This window comes from Moschus berezovskii, chromosome X (genome assembly GCF_049115385.1).
Source record: "Moschus berezovskii isolate FMDL1 chromosome X, NW_MosBer_1.0, whole genome shotgun sequence".
NCBI classification, from domain to species: Eukaryota; Metazoa; Chordata; class Mammalia; order Artiodactyla; family Moschidae; genus Moschus; species Moschus berezovskii.
This window is the reverse complement of record NC_142488.1, coordinates 51,339,310-51,354,242: the sequence shown is the minus strand read 5'-3', so window position 1 is coordinate 51,354,242 and position 14,933 is coordinate 51,339,310. Positions and strand designations below refer to the sequence as shown.

General features: G+C 48.1%; 1 protein-coding gene across 3 annotated transcripts in view; it reads right to left on the bottom strand.

Moving 5' to 3' along the window:
* Positions 1–14,933, bottom strand: part of LOC129535017 (X antigen family member 5-like) — a 247,618-nt gene that overhangs the window by 199,915 nt on the left and 32,770 nt on the right. The window contains exon 1 of one of the 3 annotated variants that reach the window (XM_088833577.1): positions 11,702–11,880. The exons of 1 other annotated variant lie outside the window; for it this stretch is intronic. The gene's annotated coding sequence lies outside the window, so the exon portion shown is untranslated. Of the gene's footprint in view, positions 1–11,701; positions 11,881–14,933 lie in introns of those variants that run through there. One more of the 3 variants, XM_088833576.1, reaches the window with a different exon arrangement.

The following is a 14,933-nucleotide window of genomic DNA, read 5'->3' as shown; positions in this document are numbered from 1 at the left end:
GAATATATTACCAAAAGTAATCTATAAGTTCAATGCAATCCCTATCAAGCTACCAACGGTGTTTTTCACAGAGCTAGAACAAATAATTTCACAATTTTTATGGAAATACCAAAAACCTCGAATAGCCAAAGCAATCTTGAGAAAGAAGAAAGGACCTGGGGGAATCAACCTGCCGGACTCCAGGTCTACTACAAAGCCACAGTCATCAAGACGGTATGGTACTGGCATAAAAACAGAAAGATAGATCAATGGAACAAAATAGAAAGCCCAGAAATAAATCCATTCACCTGTGGACACCTTATCTTTGACAAGGGAGGCAAGAATATTCACTGGAGAAAAGACAGTGTCTTTAACAAGTGGTGCTGGGAAAACATGTCAGCCACTTGTAATAGAATGAAACTAGAACCCGTCCTAACACCATACACCAAAATAAACTCAAAATGGATTAAAGATCTAAATGTAAGACCAGAAACTATAAAACTCCTAGAGGAGAACATAGGCAAAACACTCTCCGACATAAATCACAGCAGGATCCTCCATGACCCACCTCCCAGAATATTGGAAATAAAAGCAAAAATAAAAAAAAAGGGACCTAATTAAAATTAAAAGCTTCTGCACAGCAAAGGAACCTATAAGCAAGGTGAAAAGACAGAATGGGAGAAAAAAATAGCAAATGAAGCAACTGACAAAGGATTAATCTCAAAAATATACAAGCAACTCTTGCAGCTCAATTCCAGAAAAATAAACGACCCAATCAAAAAATGGGCCAAAGAACTAAACAGACATTTCTCCAAAGAAGACATACAGATGGCTAACAAACACGCGAAAAGATGCTCAACATCACTCATAATCAGAGAAATGCAAACCAAACCACAGTGAGGTACCATTTCACGCCAGTCAGAATGGCTGCTATCCAAACGTCTACAAGCAATAAATGCTGGAGAGGGTGTGGAGAAAAGGGAACCCTCTTACACTGTTGATGGGAATGCAAACTAGTACAACCACTATGGAGAACAGTGTGGAGATTCCTTAAGAAACTGGAAATAGAACTGCCATACGACCCAGCAATCGCACTCCTGGGTGTACATACCGAGGAAACCAGAATTGAAAGAGACACATGTACTCCAATGTTCATCGCAGCACTGTTTATAATAGCGAGGACATGGAAGCAACCTAGATGTCCATCTGCAGAAGAATGGATAAGAAAGCAGTGGTACATTTACACAATGGAGTATTACTCAGCCATTAAAAAGAATAGATTTGAATCAGTTCTAGTGAGGTGGATGAAACTGGAGCCTATTGTACAGAGTGAAGTAAGCCAGAAAGAAAAACACCAATACTGTACACTAACGCATATATATGGAACTTAGAAAGATGATAAGGATAACCCTGTATGCGAGACAGCAAAAGAGACACAGATGTATAGAACAGTCTTTTGGACTCTGTGGGAGAGGGCGAGGGTGGGATGATTTGGGAGAATGGCATTGAAACATGTGTATTATCATATGTGAAACGAATCTCCAGTCCAGGTTGGATGCATGATACAGGATGCTCGGGGCTGGTGTACTGGGATGAACCAGAGGGATGGGATGGGGAGGGAGGTGGGAGGAGAGTTCAAGATGGGGAACACATGTACACCCGGGGCAGATTCATGTCAATGTATGGCAAAACCAATACAATAATATAAAGTAATTAGCCTCCAATTAAAATAAATAAATTTTTAAAAAACAAAAGAAAAACAAAACCCAAGGGTCCCTCCCCATCCCCACTGATCCCCTTCAGTGCCTCTGCACGTGTAGGGAAACCTTTTCTCCTCTAGCTGACCCTCAGGAACACTAACCCCCAACTAGCCTCCACAACTCCTCCCCACTCGCTCCCCACTCCCACATCATACAGGGTTGCTCTGGTGTTCCTCTGGTCCACTTGGGTTCCAAGGCTCCCTGCCAGCATCCAGTAGGTGCCCTAGATGCCTCACATTCTTGATAGTATCGTTTGAAGGATAAAAGTTTTAATTTTGATGATTCCAAATTGCCTATTTTTGTTTCCTTTGGTGCTTGCGCTTTTTGTATCATATCTAGGAAATCATTGTCTAATCCAGGATTAACATTTACATTTCCGTTTTCTTCTGAGTGCTTTACAGTTTTAGCTCTTATATTTAGGTGTTTCATCAGTTTTTAGTTATTTGTTATATACAGTGTGAGGTATAGGTCGAAGTTGATTCTTTTGCATGTGAACATCCAGTTATCCCAAGACCATTTGTTGAAACATTATTCTTTGCCATTGAATGGCCTCTACACCCCTCACAATAATCAACTGACCATAGAGATACGGCCTTGTTTCGTGACTCTCCGTTCTATTCCATTATCTGTCTATTATGTCAGTGCCATAATGCCTTGATTATTGTAGGTTTGAAGTGAGTTTTGAAATTGGGAAGAGTAAGTACTTGTTCTTTCTCCACACTGTTTTGGCTATCCCAGGACCCTTTTAATTCTTATAATTCTAGGATCAGTTTGTTGATTTCTGGTGGAAAAGAGCAGTTTGAATTTTGATAAGCCTCTATTAGGGGAGTACTGCCATCTTAACACAATAGTAAGTCTTCCAACCCATAAATGTGATCTCCCGCATCCATAAAAATCTGAGCAAGCTCCAGGAGTTGGTGATGGACAGGGAAGCCTGGTGTGCTGCAGTCCATGTGATCGCAAAGAGTCGGACACAACTGAGTGACTGAACTGAAGTGAAATTTCCACTTATCTAGACCGTCTTTAATTTCACTTAGCAATGTTTTGTAGTTTGTATTGTACAAGTCTTGAACGTGTATAGAGATCTATTTGCTCTTTGTATATGACCTTGTATTCTGCAAACCTGTCGAGCCCCTGTATTAGGTCTAATAGTCTCTGTGGTGAGAGGGTGGTTCTTTAGGATTTTCTATACACAAGGTTATATCATGGATCGACAAGAAGGCAGAGGAGTAGGTGGACGGGGAATACAGCTCTCTCCACGGATACATCAGGAATATACCTGCAGACACAGAAGTGCATGCAGAACACCAGCTGAGCGCGGACAGGAGTACCTGACCAGTGGGAAAGAACATATAGAACCACGCAAAACTCGGTAGGATGAAGGAACTAGGGGGGAAAAACGGGACTGTTAGTAGGGCTGGACCTGCCCTCGGTGGGTGGGGGAACTGAAGCAGGGGTCTGATCCCCACATCGGGGCAATTGTCTGAGTCAGAGGAGAAACATTTAAGGCTGAGAGTGAAACAGCTCATCTGTGGCAGCCTAAATGGAATGAGAATCAGACATCCTTGCCGCATTCATACATACCCTAGATGGCGCAGTGGCTGGGAGCTGGAGTTTAGGCATTGTGGAGCAATCCCAGGGGAGGGCTGGTGTTGACTGCAGAGAGACAGATGGAGGGGATGTGAGGGAGGAGACTGTGGTGGGAAATGCCTGTGGAGGAAATCCGGGCAGCCATGGAAGTAAGGTGATACTGCTGAGTCATGCATAGGGTGTGGAGCCATCACCATAGCCTCTCGACCCCCACATGCCCGCTTTGGCATCTGAACAATAGAGAGGCTGGCCCATCAAACACCTGATGCACTGAACTGCAGAGTAGGACCCCACCCAGGGTGCCCCTTTCAGTGAGTGATGCGCGAACAACAGAGAAGGACTCCAGGTAAGGAAGCCCTCTAAGTGCCTGAATGGGCAGAGCTATGGAGAAAGACTGGCCAAAGAGGCCTTCTGATCGCCAGCTACAAGAGGCTTGAAAAAGGACTCTGATAGGGCCATAACTCCTGCGGCGGAGGCAGTCCATGTCCCTGCACACTTGGCATCGCCAGGGTCCCCGCAAGCCAAGCTGCTGTGAAACGTTCACGCTCAACTCTCACTGGTGCAGAGCTGCCACAGGCAAAAAAAAGTCTTATGTCTATGCATGCAGGGTCACTTCAGTAGTGTCTGACTCTTTGCGACCCCTGTGGACTCTGGCTTGCCAGGCTTCTCTGTCAGGGAGAGGGGTTCTCCAGGCAAGAATACTGGAGCGTGTTGGCCAATACTGGTTGCCATACCCTTCTAGAGCACTATAATTCCTGCTGCCCTAGCCGTCAACCCCCTGAGTACCTGGTGTTGCCAGAACACCTGCGACTCAAGCAGCCGCACCACCTCCACACCTGGCCCTCACAGGGGCAAACCCAAGTCCTCCAGGGCAGCCTCAGGAGCAAACACCAGTGGAAGACCCATATACAGAGATGGAAATAAAACCACAATTGAAACCCATGGGGAGTGCGACTAAGGAAGAAGACCCAAAACCCTCCCACCAGCTGTACAAGCTGCAGATTAAATCCACACGATCAACTAGGCAGACTCTGTGTCTGTGGAATATATAAAAGATCACTGAGAGCTCCCACAAAAGATTACGTCATCTGCAAATAGAATAGCTTTACTTCTTTTCCAATGTAGATTCATTTTATTTCTTTCTCTTGCTTAATTCCCCTGTCCAGAACCTCCAGGACAATGTGGAATAGAAGTGGTTAAGAGATGGTATCCTTCTATTGTTCCTGATTTTCAGGGGAAGTACTTCTGCCTTTTATCATTAAGTACGATGATAGCTGTGGGTTTTTCATAGATGTTTTATATCAGATTGAAAATGTTGCCTTCTACGTCTAGTTTGAGTCTTTGTATCTTGAACGGATGCTGAATTTTGTCCAATGCTTTTTAGGCAGCTACTGAGATGATAATGTGGTTTTTCTCCCTTATTCTACTGATGTGGTATATTAACCTAATTGATTCTTAATATTAAATCAACAAGGACAAGGATTTTGTAAGGATTTTTCACTTTCATGCTGCTGCTGCTAAGTCGCTTCAGTCGTGTCCGACTCTGTGCGACCCCATAGACAGCAGCCGACCAGGCTCCGCTGTCCCTGGGATTCTCCAAGCAAGGACACTGGAGTGGGTTGCCATTTCCTTCTCCAATGTGTGAAAGTGAAATCGCTCAGTCGTGTCTGACTAGTAGCGACCCCATGGACTGCAGCCCACCAGGCTCCTCTGGCCATGCGATCTTCTAGGCAAGAGTACTGGAGTGGCTTGCCATTGCCTTCTCCGTTTCACTTTCACAGATGCTGCCAAAATGCTGTCCATCAGGAAAGCTGATGTCCATCAGTAAAGCAGGAGAAGTAAAGCTTGTTTACTACCTCGTCACATCATTCTTGGAGCAGACACTCTGATGCAGTGAACAGGATGCTTGGACCTTTGCTCATCATGGAGTTCACCAGTTGTGTAGGAGGGAGGCTGAGCACGGTTAGAAATGCAAAACAGTCGGGTCCCAGCCAGGACCAACAAGCCTGAGTGAAAAATGGCTCCCCACGGGGTCTCACCTCCTGGGGGTGTTGGAGGGTGAGGTGTGAGACGAACAGGCCATTGTGGCTGCAGAGATGGGAAGCACAACCACAGGAAGTAGAAGGTACTACAGGGGAGAGGGTTCCATTCGGCAACAGTGCAAGTCCTGCGTATGGAAGGACAAACCGTCCACCACTGCCCAGGGTGACCAACCGCAGCCTTTGACACAGATGGGGAGGATGCTACCCTGGCGACCCAGGCCTCAAACCTGGACCGAGGGGAGTCCCCTTCCTCAGATGTCCAGGAGGACGCTCCAGCCCCATTTTGGCCATGCCCACCGACTGCAGCTTTGAATACACAAGCAGCAGTGATTGGTTGTGGGGCTTGGGAAGCAAGGAATCCTAGAACACTCTGGGGAGCCCACGTGGAAAGCACAGGCTCAGGGTCTCACGGGGTAGAGGGACAGAGACCCAGATCAGACCAGGGCTCACACAGTTAGGTGCTGAGGTTGATGGGCAAGAGTTCACAGTGGGGGTCCTTGGCCTGAGCACTGGAGGACCAGTGGAACCCAGTCTCCAGGAGCGTTCGCTGCCCAGTAAACAGGCTGGAGACGCTTCCCCAGTCAGTGCCTGCTTCAGTGAGGTCACTCTAGGAGTCAGCTGGCATCCGTGGGCGAATCTCTGAGTTTGAGGCAATCAAGCGTCTGAGTTGCAGTGTCCTAAGCACTTCTAAGGTGCCACCTCACTTGAAGAAAACCCTGTCACCCCTGCAGGACCTTGAGTCCAGCTCTTTCTCTCAGAGACCCCCTCCATTTCCCCCCAGCCCTGAGGGAAGTGCCTTGGACGCCTGGTCTCGGTCTGGATTTTCTCTGGATCCTGGAGAGATGTTCAGTTCAGCCCTCACCGGGACATTAAAACAGACACCTATGTGTGGGCAGTAGAGAGGTCCTGCAGAATGCAGGGAGCGGGCAAGGTCCTCAGGGGATCATCTGAGGCAGCGCAGGTGCTCGCTGAGAGGCCACAAATGGGGTGAGGATGTAACTGAGGCCCTGTGAGCAGAGTTAGGAGAGGGCCTAAAGAGGATCCTGGAGTGGGAGGGAGGCCTGGTGGAAGGTGAGGGGAGAGGGTGGAGATTTGGGGACAGAGAGGATTTGTAGCAGCTGTCACCAGGAGAGGGACTCTGGAAAATGACAGATGATTAGAGGGATGTGAGACAGCAGTCATAGGCACAGTGAGCGGAAGACCTCTCCTCTCTCCAGAATTCAGTAGCCCACAGTGTGTGCTGAGACATGACAGAGAGGACCAGGTCCCTGGGACTCGTTCTGTGGATCTGGGATTCACTCTGAACCTCCCGTGGGGCAGGATACAAAGTCGCCACGACCAGAGGTGACCAGGGTGGGTTAGGTCCATTCTGAGGACCCAGACATGGGAAATCAATTTCAGAACCCCTCAGCTCTCAGGCAATCCCCACCCCTGGGATGAATCTGCCTTCCTCAGGAGGACATCCTGGTGAATGCAGACTGCAGGGACAGCAGGACTGGAGGCCTCTCTCCCTTGGGGTTGACTGAACAGAGACTCAGTGCAAATGCCAACATCGCAGCCCAGAGGGAAAGATGTAGGGCTTTGTGTCCCAGGGTGCAGGCTGTAGGCTCTGGGGGAGGTGGGTGTAGCCTCCGAGCTAAAGGAGAGCTGTTCGATAGAGCTGCGTCTACTTAAAGAAGAGCATACAACAGGAGAGATGTGAGTTTAAGCTGGATTTGGAGTCTTCTCGGAACTACAACCCAGGACACAGCTCCTCCGTGAGCTCGGAGGAAACTGCTTGGAGGAGGTAGCAGAGAAATCAGTATGATTTCTGCCTAGGAAGCACATGCACTCAAGCGTGCATATTGGTAAAAGATCACTGTGAAACACAGAGATCAGATGTCACAAGTTCATTATTTTCATGCTTTTCTGTGTGTGGAAGATGCAAGAATCTAGGGTCGCTGAACCTTTTCCTGAGGTATCTGTAAAAAAATAAGGGCCAACTTGTCCAAAGCTGAGTGTGCCTCATACAGTTTTTCACCCTAAATTCCTTCAGAGTGTACTTCAGGTCAGCAATTACAGTGGTTACAACTTAACACTTGTAGAACTGGCTGTGAGTAATGCTGTTTGTCTTAAGGATAGGAATTCACCTGAGGCCAGCTGTTCAAGCTGGATTTAGAAAAGGCAGAGGAACCGGAGATCAAATTGCCAACATCCTTTGGATCATAGGAAAAGGAAAAGAGTTCCAGAAAAACATCTCCTTCTGCTTTATTGACTAGGCCAAAGCCTTTGAATGCATGGACCACAACAAACTCCGGAAAATTCTGAAAGAGATGGGAATACCAGATCACCTGACCTGCCACTTGAGAAATATGTATGCAGGTCAGGAAGCACCAACGAGAACTGGACATGGAACAGCAGACTGGTTCCAAATAGGAAAAAGGGTAACTCAAGGCTGTATATTGTCACCCTGCTTATTTAACTTACATGCAGAGTATATCATGAGAAATGCTGGACTGGAAGAAGCACAATCTAGAATCAAGATTGCCAGGAGAAATGTCAATAACTTCAAATACGCAGATGACACCACCCTTATGGCAGAAAGTGAAGAACTAAAGAGTCCCTTGAAGAAAGTGGAAGAGGAGAGTGAAAAAGTTGGCTTAAAACTCCATATTGAGAAAACTAAGATCATGGCATCTGTCCCATCACTTCATGGCAAATAGATGGGGAAACAGTGGAAACACTGACAGACTTTATTTTGGGGGGCTCCAAAATCACTGCAGATGGTGACTACAGCCATGAAATTAAAAGACGCTTTCTCCTTGGAAGAAAAATTAGGACCAACCTAGACAGCATGTTCGGAGAAGGCAATGGCAAGCCACTCCAGTACTCTTGCCTAGAAAATCCCATGAACGGAGGAGCCTGGTAGGCTGCAGTCATGGGGTCGCTACAAGTCAGACATGACTGAGCGACTTCACTTTCACTTTTCACTTTCACACATTGGAGAAGGAAATGGCAACCCACTCCAGTGTTCTTGCCTGGAGAATCCCAGGGATGGGGGAGCCTGGTGGGCTGCCATCTATGGGGTCGCACAGAGTCGGACACGACTGAAGTGACTTAGCAGACAGCATGTTAAAAAGCAGAAACAGTACTTTGCCAACAAAGGTCCATCTAGCCAAGGCTATGGTTTTCCCAGTAGTCATGTATGGATGTGAGAGTTGGACTATAAAGAAAGTTGTGCGCTGAAGAATTGATGCTTTTGAACCGTGGTGTTGGAGAAGAGTCTTGAGAGTCCCTTAGACTGCAAGGAGTTCCAACCAGTCCATCCTAAAGGAAATCAGTCCTGAATATTCATTGGAAGGACTGATGCCGAAACTGAAGCTCCAATACTTTGGCGACCTGATGTGAAGAACTGACTCATTTGAAAAGACCCTGATGCTGGGAAAGACTGAAGGCGGGAGGAGAAGGGGATGACAGAGGATGAGATGGTTGGATGGCATCACCGACTCAACGGACATGAGTTTGAGTAAACTCCGGGAGCTGCCGATGGACAGGGAGGTCTGGCATGCTGCAGTCCACAGGTACTCAAAGAGCCAGACACGACTGAACAACTGAATTGAACTGAGAGTTGGAACTGACTAAGACGGCTAGGGTCTATGTCCTCAGGTGTGACGTACTTGAGCTGTTTTGGGTTGATGTCCAGGATGAGTGCTCTCTGAACTCTTCGTGGATCTCTGTCCCAGGCATGAAGTCTCTGAACTCTTTGGGAGGGTTTTGTCCAGAGGGTTGGGTCTCTGAGCTGTTCATGTATCTGCATATGAGAATAGTCTTAAGAGGAAGGCTGGATGGACCCCATTCCCATGGGTCTTAGAAGTAGACCTGTGATATCACACTGGCTGAGATTTCTACCATGCCTCCCTACAGAGATAAAAGCTTGTGGCCCCATCCTCAGGGAGGGCGAGTCATGTGCAGTACACAGGAGGCTGCAGTAACAATACTGATAAGAACAATACTTCCTGACATGACTACCACCCTTGATAGGGGCCCTGTGAAAAAACTGTGTACACACACTCACTCAGACAGTCTGCCCAACCCACGACAAAGAGGCCACCATTTGCAGATGGGAGCCCAAGGCCCAGTGCAGATGGAAGGTCTCGGCTCTTGAGGACAGGAGGAAGTAGATGCAGGCTTGGGCTCCTTGGAGGAGGCAGGGAAGACTCAGCAGAACCCTGGCCAGGTAGTGGGTGTGTGATGTTGGAACAGGGCCACAAGGACCCCGTGACTGTCTCAGTGTCAGGATATGATTCTGTGTCTCCCCATCACACACCCAGCTTCTTGCCTGATGTATGGAATGTAATCTGCACGTGCCCTGGGGATGTGGTGGTGGAAAATACAGGGGTGAACCTCCAAGCAGTTGGGGAGAAACCTCACATTCACCAATTTGCATGAGGCTCCACCACAAATGCAGAGATCCCTGCCTCTCTTTCCCCCATCAAAGCATTCATTGGCACTGAGGTCAGCAGGAGGGCAGTCAGGGCTGGACAGGTTGTGAGGGACCCTGTGTTCAGCATGAGCCTCCCCATGACTGGAACATCTCCATGTCTTGATCAGGGCTGAGGACCCTGATGTGTGCCAAGGGAGCATGATTAAGACGCAGGCCACGGGCAACAGAATCATTTCCTAGAGACAGTCCCTGGTGGGGGCGGGGTGTGGAGCAGCTTCTTTCCTCCTGAAGAGATAGGTACATCATCCAGTAGCAGGGCTGGGGGCCCATAGGTGGGTGCTAATTGGGATCCTTTTCTGCCAGAAATAGTCTCTCTGACCCTGTCCAGTGGTCTATCTTTGTCTTTCTTCCTGCCATCTCTGTGCCTGTTACATCCTCCCTCTTTGCCTTTACGAGACTGACTGTGACCTCACTCATTCCGTGAGGGTCCTTCCTCTGTCTCTCCTGAGGGTCTCATCAATTGACACGGATGTTCACTGGGATCAGTAGGGGGGTTTACCCTTGAGTGTAGGGGATTCCAGGAAAGGCATGTTCAACTGCAGAGGGTCTGTGGTTTTCCTGGGATGAATCTAGAGCTCCTCAACAATCATTGTGTGATCGGGGACTCTGAAAGAACCCTGGGGCTTCTCTGGTAAGAAACCTCCTGTGGTTCAAGTCCAAGTCCCCGCTACGGCCAGAAGGCCCTAGGGGATCACCCCTCATCAGATCTCCTGGCTCTCCCTCCATCATGCTGTGACAGTCACATAGCCCTCCTCACTCTTTTCATACACACTACGCTGAGTTCCACTCCCCAGTTTTCCCACTGGCCTTAACTCTGTCTGGGATACTTTTCGCCCAGATAGGCATCTCCTCTAGGCTTTTGTTCAAATGTCACAATCTTAGAAGGAACTTCCCTGGCCACTCTTTCTAGATATTATCCCCTCTCTCTATTTCACTATCCCGGTTTAATGTTAATCACAGCAGTTATGAACACCCGATAAATTACTTATCTTTTGGGGCTGTATGACCCCAACACAATGTAAGTTCCATGAAGCCAAAGTTGATTTTCTCTTTCCTAACACACATAGTTGTGCTTGACAGAAACTGTGGAGAGGATGAATGAATGTCGGAATGAATAAGCAAATTTAAACTTGTTGAGAGAGGCATAGCTACACAGGCTAAAGATTCTGCTAGGGAACATATTCAGGGAGGACAAGATGGTGACAAAGCCATGGTCTTTATCTCACTTATGTGGTGTCCTTGGGTCCCCTCGGAGTTGACCCCTTTCCTAACAGAATGGAAAGTCCTGTTGTCCTTCTCACATATTACTCGCAGTCAACGACAGAGGCCTTCCCCATTCCAGACCTTCAGATCCCAGTCAGAAAATTTCTCTCCCCTGCCCAGGGGGGCTGGCTTTCCCCATTGAGACCTATTCTGTATTAAACAGGAAAGCACAAACAAGCACAATGCCCAGCACACAGAAAATGCTTTCAGTGCTTCCTGTTACGATAGTGGCCACTACAGAGAAGTAATCTTCAGTTTCGGAAGACATTTTTCCGAGTCCAAGATTGCAGCAATCGGTGGGGTTTTCATCCTAACTTTGCCTTTCCGCCCTTGGAGGATCACCCTCTAATGGTCCACCGGCATCTACATCGGCTGTTCCCCAGTCTCACCACCAAGGGGCGCGCGAGGTGAAACAGTTCCGTCCTGGTATGTACCACTGAGGGGTAGCGGTAAGACCACCCACTCTGGAAGGTACCATCGAGAGGGCGTATGACAACAAAGAGAGTCGGGCATCGACCAGAGTTCCTAGCGGAGGCACCCATGGCACCACTGGGTCCATCCCCATTCGCTCTATTCCGTCTTACCGCTGCATTTGAGTCCGAGTGGACACCGGTGTTAAGCGGCAACTGTCTTCGTCTCGTTTCCAATTCCACCCCTTGGTTTCTACATGGTTACATCCAAGCGGGGACCGCTACGGAGCCAGCTGGGCTGCCAGTTTGAGGTCTGGCGTCAGGAAGCGTTCTGGGCGTTGATTGGTCACCGCGTGATCGCCGGAATTAGCTCTTCCAGGGCGCGAATCGGCGCCGGAAGTCCCGTGACTTCCGCCCTGCTTCGTCTCATGGCCAGCTCTGATTGGCTGGCTGGCTGTTACAGGCACTGGGGCCGCAGAGCTGGAACTGAGGGCGAGAGGCGTGTTGCGGTGCGCGGCTTTTTCAGTTCACTTCAGTTCAGTCGCTCAGTCGTGTCCGACTCTCCGCGACCCCATGAATCACAGCACGCCAGGCCTCCCTGTCCATCACCAACTCCCGGAGTTCACTCAAACTCATGTCCATCAAGTAGGTGATGCCATCCAGCCATCTCATTCTCTGTCGTCCCCGTCTCCTCCCGCCCCCAATCCCTCCCAGCATCAGAGTCTTTTCCAGTGAGTCGTCTCTTCGCATGAGGTGGCCAAAGTATTGGAGTTTCAGCTTTAGCATCAGTCCTTCCAATGAACACCCAGGATAATTTTTCTCCAAGTTTTATTGCTTTTCCCGAAGGGGTCGAATAGCTGCCCTGGTTAGTGGCGAGGTTTGGCGCAGTCGCTGGCTGTGCATGGTGACGGCGTTTCAGTCTTCTTTAGCTCTCGCTCAGTCTGGATCGTGCGGCAGCGCACGGTTATTCGCACAAATGCATCATGTCCAGGGAGAGGTCTCTGAGTTTGCTGTCTCTCGCTGGAGAGTAACCTGTGTCAAGGAGCCTGGGCTTGTGTATCGCTATGTGTGACAACACAGGTGCTGTTTGGTTACTTTTGATCTCCTTGAGCCTTTGGGCGGAGTTGTGAGTGGTGGGATATTTGATCTGAGTGGATTTTCTGAGCCATTGTACAGAGCCCCTAGGATGCGTGTGCCTGTATTCCGGGGTGTGCATTTTTGGAGCTTTCTGGCATTTCAGTCCCTGGGTGTGAGATCTCTGTGTAGGCGTGTGCACCTGAGATTGTGAGAGCTCTGAGTTTTTGATTCTGGGCCCCAAGTTGTGATGTCTCTGAGCTGCTTTAAGGATGGCTTTGTCTAAAGGTGTCAGCTATCAGCTGCTTGGGGATCTGTGCACAGGGTGCAGGTTTTCCATTTGTCTGGAGACTTTATCTAAACGTTATACGATGTTCTTGACTTATTAAAAGTTCTGTCTTTCCGTTTAGGGTTTTTGTATTAGACTCCTAAGTGTCGAGTGGTTTGGGAGTCAGTCTCCATGATGTGAAGTATCTGTGCAGTTCTCATTTGTTTCTGTCTGGAAGAGTTTGGTCTTTTTGGAGGGTCTTTGTCACAGTGTGTATGGTTATGGTCTCAGTTGTGTTTGAGGGTCTGAGACGAGTTGTGTGCTCTCTGTGCAGATTCAGTGAGCTCTTTTTGGTGTCTCTGGGTATCTATCTGAGCTGCTTGGAGTCTTTGTGTCAGAAATAAAACCTCTTATGTTCTTCGGTGTTCTTGGAGGTCTCTGTCCAGGAACTGAGGGTTTGGAAGCCGGCAGACATGATTCCGAGGCCTGGAACCTGACATGCTGACTGTGTTGTTGAACATAACAGTTGTCTCCTGGAATCTCAGTATGTATCATAATTATTATAATGGGGCCAGTGCGCGTCTTGGAGAGTACCTGTGCATGTTAGCCTTGTGTGTTGCTTGTCCTTCAGCAAATGTTTTCTGAGCACTTGCCATATACCTGAGCACTATTGGAGGAGTTTGTGACAGGACAGAACTGACCAAGTCTCCTTTCATAGACTTGGTGGTCAGTAAATAAATCAAGGGTGGCAGGCACGATGAAGAAAGATAATGCTAGATCAGGGACAAGGGTATATGTGGGTATGATGTTATTATTTTATTCAAGGTAATGAGGGAAAGTCTCCCTGAAAGATGGCAAGTAAGCAGAGATCTGGAGGAAGTGAGGGAGCAGGCCATGGGGTTATCTATGGGAAGAGCATTCCAGGCAGAAGGAACAACACATGCAACTGTCCTGGCATGGAAATCTACTTGGCGTGCTCCTGAATGTCAAGGAGTCGTGTGATGCACTGGGTTTGGCATGTAGCACTCATGGAAAGGGGTCTGGTTGCTGCTGTCTCTGTCTCTCCCACAATTTATGATCATCCACATTTCACAGATGAAGGACTGAAGGCTCCAACATGTGCCCTGCACCTTCTCTCCTACCTATCCCTGAAATTAGGAGTGAAACCTTCTGGTCCACCATGAGAAAAAGAGAGTTTGAGTGTCCCAGCTGCAGGGATGTCACGCTGAATGTCAGCCAAGCAGCAGAGATCAGTTATAATGTGGGAATCATGCCTTGTAACATTGGTACTCTTGATGGAGGGCAGGACTTAAGAAGGAAAAAGGAACTGGGGCAAAGAACAGAGACAGGAAGGGAAGTTGGAGGACAATGAGGGGAAAAAAAGAAAAACGACTGGCTTCATCACATTGCTTGGGTTTGGCCCAGTTCACGTTGATTGGCTGACTGTATTAGGACATATTCATCTTTTTCTGTCCCTACCCTTTCTTTCCCTTCCCTTTTTTGTGCCTGAGCAAGTCAGTCCTAAAGCCATTAGGTGCTGCCAGGTAAGGCATGTGTATGTGTAAAGGGGCATCCCTGCCTGGAGAGTCAGAGCCCAAGGTGGAAAGAAGGATGTCCCTGGGGAATGGGTGGGAAGGAGTCTAACTGCTTCACGGATTCTAGCTTGAGTGAGGTGTGGCAGTCAAGGGCAAGGGATGATTCTGCATAGATTGTGAGGAGGACCCTTTTGTGCAGGAGGGATCACTTAAATGCGTTGGGATTCATCAACTCAGCAAATACATAAGAATGCTGAAAGCCACGTCTGTCATTTATGGAAAAGGGAATTTCCAATATGGAAAGGAAGTAAACTAGAACAAATTCTGAGGAATTCTACTGGAATTAAAGGTCTCCATGCAAATTTCTTGTATTCGATAGGTGTGCATATGTGGCTAGACTGATGTATGACTATAGATGTGTGTCTGTGTGTTTGTGTTATGATTGTGTACACACATATATTCCCAAGTTAGTGGAAACAGCAACATTTCAATGGCAATAATTACACCAGTCCCCAGATCCTAGTTTCTG